Source organism: Musa acuminata, chromosome BXJ1-7 (assembly GCF_036884655.1).
Source record: "Musa acuminata AAA Group cultivar baxijiao chromosome BXJ1-7, Cavendish_Baxijiao_AAA, whole genome shotgun sequence".
Taxonomy (NCBI): domain Eukaryota; kingdom Viridiplantae; phylum Streptophyta; class Magnoliopsida; order Zingiberales; family Musaceae; genus Musa; species Musa acuminata.
In genome coordinates this window covers 12,435,001-12,439,776 of record NC_088333.1, presented here as the reverse complement: position 1 = coordinate 12,439,776, position 4,776 = coordinate 12,435,001, and positions in this window count along the sequence as shown.

Genomic DNA, 4,776 nt, shown 5'->3' with positions numbered 1-4,776 from the left:
TTTCAAAGCCAGGAGGTTGTTCAACATAAACTTCTTCGGAAATAAAGCCATTTAGAAAAGCGCTTTTAACATCCATTTGAAATAACTTAAAATTATTACAACTAGCGTAGGCAAGGAGCATCCTTATGGCTTCCAATCGAGCCACAGGTGCGAAGGTTTCTTCGTAATCGATACCTTCTTCTTGGTTGAAACCTTTGGCCACTAATCTAGCCTTGTTTCTAACCACGTTACCATTTTCATCTTGCTTGTTTCTAAAGACCCATTTAGTACCAATAACTAAATGGTCATTTGGCCTAGGAACAAGCGTCCACACCTCATTTCTCTCAAATTGATTCAATTCATCTTGCATTGCGATAATCCATGAATCATCTTTCATGGCTTCATCAACACATTTGGGTTCAATTTGCGAGAGAAAGGCGGCGTTGCCACAAAAATTCTTAAAAGATGATCGTGTTTGAACCCCCTTTGATGTGTCTCCTAAGATTAGCTCCTTAGGATGAGCATCTACATTCTTCCAATCCTTGGGTAAGGAAGTGGATGCATCCAAGTTGCTAGTTGGAGACGGGGTTTCGTTTAAATTCAAAGAATCAAAGTTAACATCATCATCAAGATCATTCTTCTTAATTTCGGAAATCTCATTGAAAACAACATGGATGGATTCTTCAATAATTAAGGTTCTTTTATTGAAAATACGAAAAGCTTTAGAAACCGAAGAATAACCAAGAAAGATTCCTTCATCAGATTTAGCATCGAATTTTCCTAAGTTATCCTTTTCATTCAAGATAAAACACTTACACCCAAAGACTTTAAAATATGAGACATTGGGTTTTTTGTTATTCCATAACTCATAAGGAGTTTTGGAGAGTAAGGGTCTTACTAGAACTCTATTCAAAATATAACATGCAGTGTTTACAGCTTCGGCCCAAAAATATTTGGGTAGGCCATGTTCATTCAACATGGTTCTTGCCATTTCTTGTAAATTTCGATTTTTTCTTTCTACTACCCCATTTTGTTGAGGATTTCTTGGAGTAGAGAAATTATGGTTGAATCCATTGAGTTCACAGAATTCTTTGAAATCATGGTTTTGAAATTCTCCACCATGATCACTTCTAATTGACGAAATCATAGATTCCTTCTCATTTTGAACAAGTTTACAAAACTTGGTAAAATATCTAAAGCATTCATTTTTCTGTTTTAAGAAGTAGGTCCATGTATATCTGCTGTAGTCATCAACAATGACAAAGGCGTATTTGCTACCTCCTAGACTCGATGTAGAGATTGGTCCGAACAAGTCCATATGGATCAATTGTAAGGGCCTAGAGGTGCTTATTTGATTCTTAACTTTGAAACTACCCTTAATTTGTTTACCTAATTGGCAAGCATCACATACATTGTCTTTGATGAACTTGATATGAGGAATTCCTCTTACAAGTTCTCTAGATGATACTTGAGTGATTAGTTTCATGCTAGCATGACCTAATCTTCTATGTCATAGCCAAGCATCCTCATTCATAACCGCAAAACACATTTCATCACATAAGTCATTGATGTCAATAGTGTATACGTTATTTTGTTTTAATGCAATCATAGACATATTTTTCTGTGGTTTTTCAATGATGCAAGCATTAGATTCGAATTTGACAGTATATCCTTTATCACATAATTGACTAATACTCAAGAGGTTATGTTTTAAACCATCAACTAACAGAACATCTTCAATAAAAAGGTTGGATTTGTTACCTATGGTTCCTTTGCCAATGATTTTACCCTTGTTGTTGTCTCCGAATGTGACATAGCCTTCGTCTATGCTAGTGAGCTTAGAGAAATGAGATGGATCTCCGGTCATATGCCTTGAGCATCCACTATCAAGGTACCATCTCTTGCTCTTAGCTTGCGATGGTGTGGGTTTCTACAAGAAAGGATGATTTTTAGGTACCCATTTGCTTTTGGGTGCCTCAAAGATAGATCTGCATTGTTTATCATGTTGCATGGAGTTTATCATAGTTCCTTTAGGAACCCAAATCAATTTGTTTGGACTTATTTTCTTGAATGGACAACAATGTGTCTTGTGTCCAAATTTACAACAGAAGTTACATTTGTCTTGATGTCGAATATGTAGGATGGAGCCTTTTATGAAGGTGGTTGGATTTTGGTGAGGACTTCTCACGAATCCAATTCCACTTCTTTTGGGAACGTGACCCTTGTTTGTAAGGATCATGTTCAATGACTTGCTACCAACCTCGAATTTTTTCAAGGTGTCCTTAAGTAGCAAGTTTTCTTTTTGGAGAGTTTCTAGATCATGGCATTTTATGCATGGGCTTAAACTATCATGATGTTCAGCATTTAACTTATCGAAATTACAAATAAGACTATCATGCTCCTTTTTTAGCAATTTGTATTTACTACTGATAGTCTTACACTCATCAAACAATTCATGGAAAGAATTTAATAATTCATCGAATGATAAATCTGCATCTATTGAATTTGTTACCTCATCTTCGATGGCCATTAAGGCGTAATGAGCAACTTGCTCGGTGTTGGACTCCTCTTCTTCGGATGCGCTTGAGTCATTCCATGTTGCTTGAAGCGCCTTTTTCTTTGACGTTTTCCTTTTGACTTGAGGACAATCACTCTTGTAGTGTCCTGGCTTTTTGCATTCATAGCAGATTACTTGGTCCTTCTTGGGTTCAAGTTTGTTTTTTGCATCATTCTTAAACTTGTTTCTTTTAAAGAACTTTTTAAACTTTCTTGTTAGAAGTGCCAAGTCATCATCACAGTCCTCATCACTTGAGTTTTCTCTCAAGTGGCATTCAGAAGTTTTGAGTGTCATATCCTTCCTGTTCTTTGGAAGGATGTCTTCTTGCTCTTCATGAGCTTTACAAGTCATTTCGTAGGTCATTAATGACCCGATTAGTTCTTCAAGAGGGAAATTTCGCAAATCTTTTGCCTCTTGAATAGCAGTGACTTTAGGATCCCAACTCCTAGGAAGGGATCTTAGTATCTTATTAACAAGCTCAAAATCCGAAAAGCTCTTTCCGAGTCCTTTTAGACCGTTGACGACATCCGTGAAACGGGTAAACATGTCGCCAATGGTTTCACTCGGTTTCATCCGAAAAAGTTCGAAAGAATGTAACAGCAAATTGATTTTTGACTCTTTTACTCTACTTGTGCCCTCATGGGTCACTTCGAGTGTGTGCCAAATATCAAATGCAGTTTCACAAGTTGAAACACGATTAAACTCGTTTTTATCAAGTGCACAAAATAAGGCATTCATAGCCTTTGCATTAAGAGCGAAAGCCTTCTTCTCCAAATCATTCCAATCGATCATTGGAAGAGAAGACTTCGAAAATCCGTTTTCGACAAGATTCCACAGTTCAAAATCCATAGAAATAAGAAAGATCCTCATTCGGGTCTTCCAGTAGGTGTAGTCCGTCCCATTGAACATGGGTGGACGCGTAATAGAATGCCCCTCTTGGTTTCCGGCGTATGCCATTTCTCTTTGGGTTTTAGTCCGTTAGAGAGTTAACCTTGCTCTGATACCAATTGTTAGGATCGAGAGCACTAAGAGGGGGGGTGAATTAGTGCAGCGGAAATCTTTCAGCGATTAAAATCGAAAGCTGCGTTCGTTCGATAAAAACTATTTTGATGCAAAAGCCGATTCTAAGATTACTTATGATTAAGTGTAGTTTACGTGTAAACACAGTTAGCGTCTAAACGCAGTTTGCGTCTAAATGCAGATTGCGTCTAAACTCAGATTGCGTCTAAGCGCAGTTTGCGTCCAAGCGCAGATTGCGCAGTTTGCGTTTAAGCGCAGATTGCGTCTAAACACAGTTTGCGTCTAAGCGCAGTTTAAGCAGAAGTATAAAGACAATGTGCTGCTATTGTACAGCTCAAAAAGTAATCTGCAGAAGGCAGATTTACGTCTAAACGCAGATTTACGTCTGAACTTTGAAACTCGTTTGTATACTTGCAGAAGGCAGTATGCAGTTGAAATCAAGACGTAAACGTAAACTGAAATCTGTTGATTGTGCGAGGAAAGCCGATTTACGTCTAAATGTAGTTTTACATCTAAATGTTGAAACTCGTTCGTAAAATTGCAGAAGACAGTTTACAGTTATAAATAGAATCAAAATGTAAATGTAAACTGCAAGGAATCTCGTTCGTAAAAGCGCAGAAGACAGTTCGCAGTTATAAACAGATTCAAGACGTAAATGTAAGTTGCAATGTAAAGATCGTATGAAAACACCTATTGATGTATGAATCCAGATTCGGAAAGATCAGCACTTAGAACTTGTTCATAAAGGCGCAGAGAGCAGTAGTTATGTAGGAGGTTTGCAGTAATGATAAGGTACTCGAAATAAAAGCAAACCAGAGATTTAGAGTGGTTCGGTCAGTCTTGACCTACTCCACTTTTGGCTTCCTCCTCCGACGAGGTCACCGACGTCAACTAGCTGCCTTCCTTCAATGGGCGAAGGCCAACTGCCCTTTTACAGTTTCTCTCCTTTTGACGGGCTCAGGAGACAACTCTTACAGATCCTTTCTCTCCTCTCTTTACAACTCAAGACTTAAGAACAGAAAAGAGGAGAACTTTTGGACTTTACACAAATTTGAGCTCTTAGAATCACTGAAAAGATCAAGAATTCGGTGTGGATCAGTGTCCCTTCAGTGCTGAATGGGTGGGGTATTTATAGGCCCCAACTCAATTCAAATTTGGAGCTCAAAACATCAAATCCCGAAATTTCGGGATCAGGCGGTTGCACCTCTTGACTGGAGAGG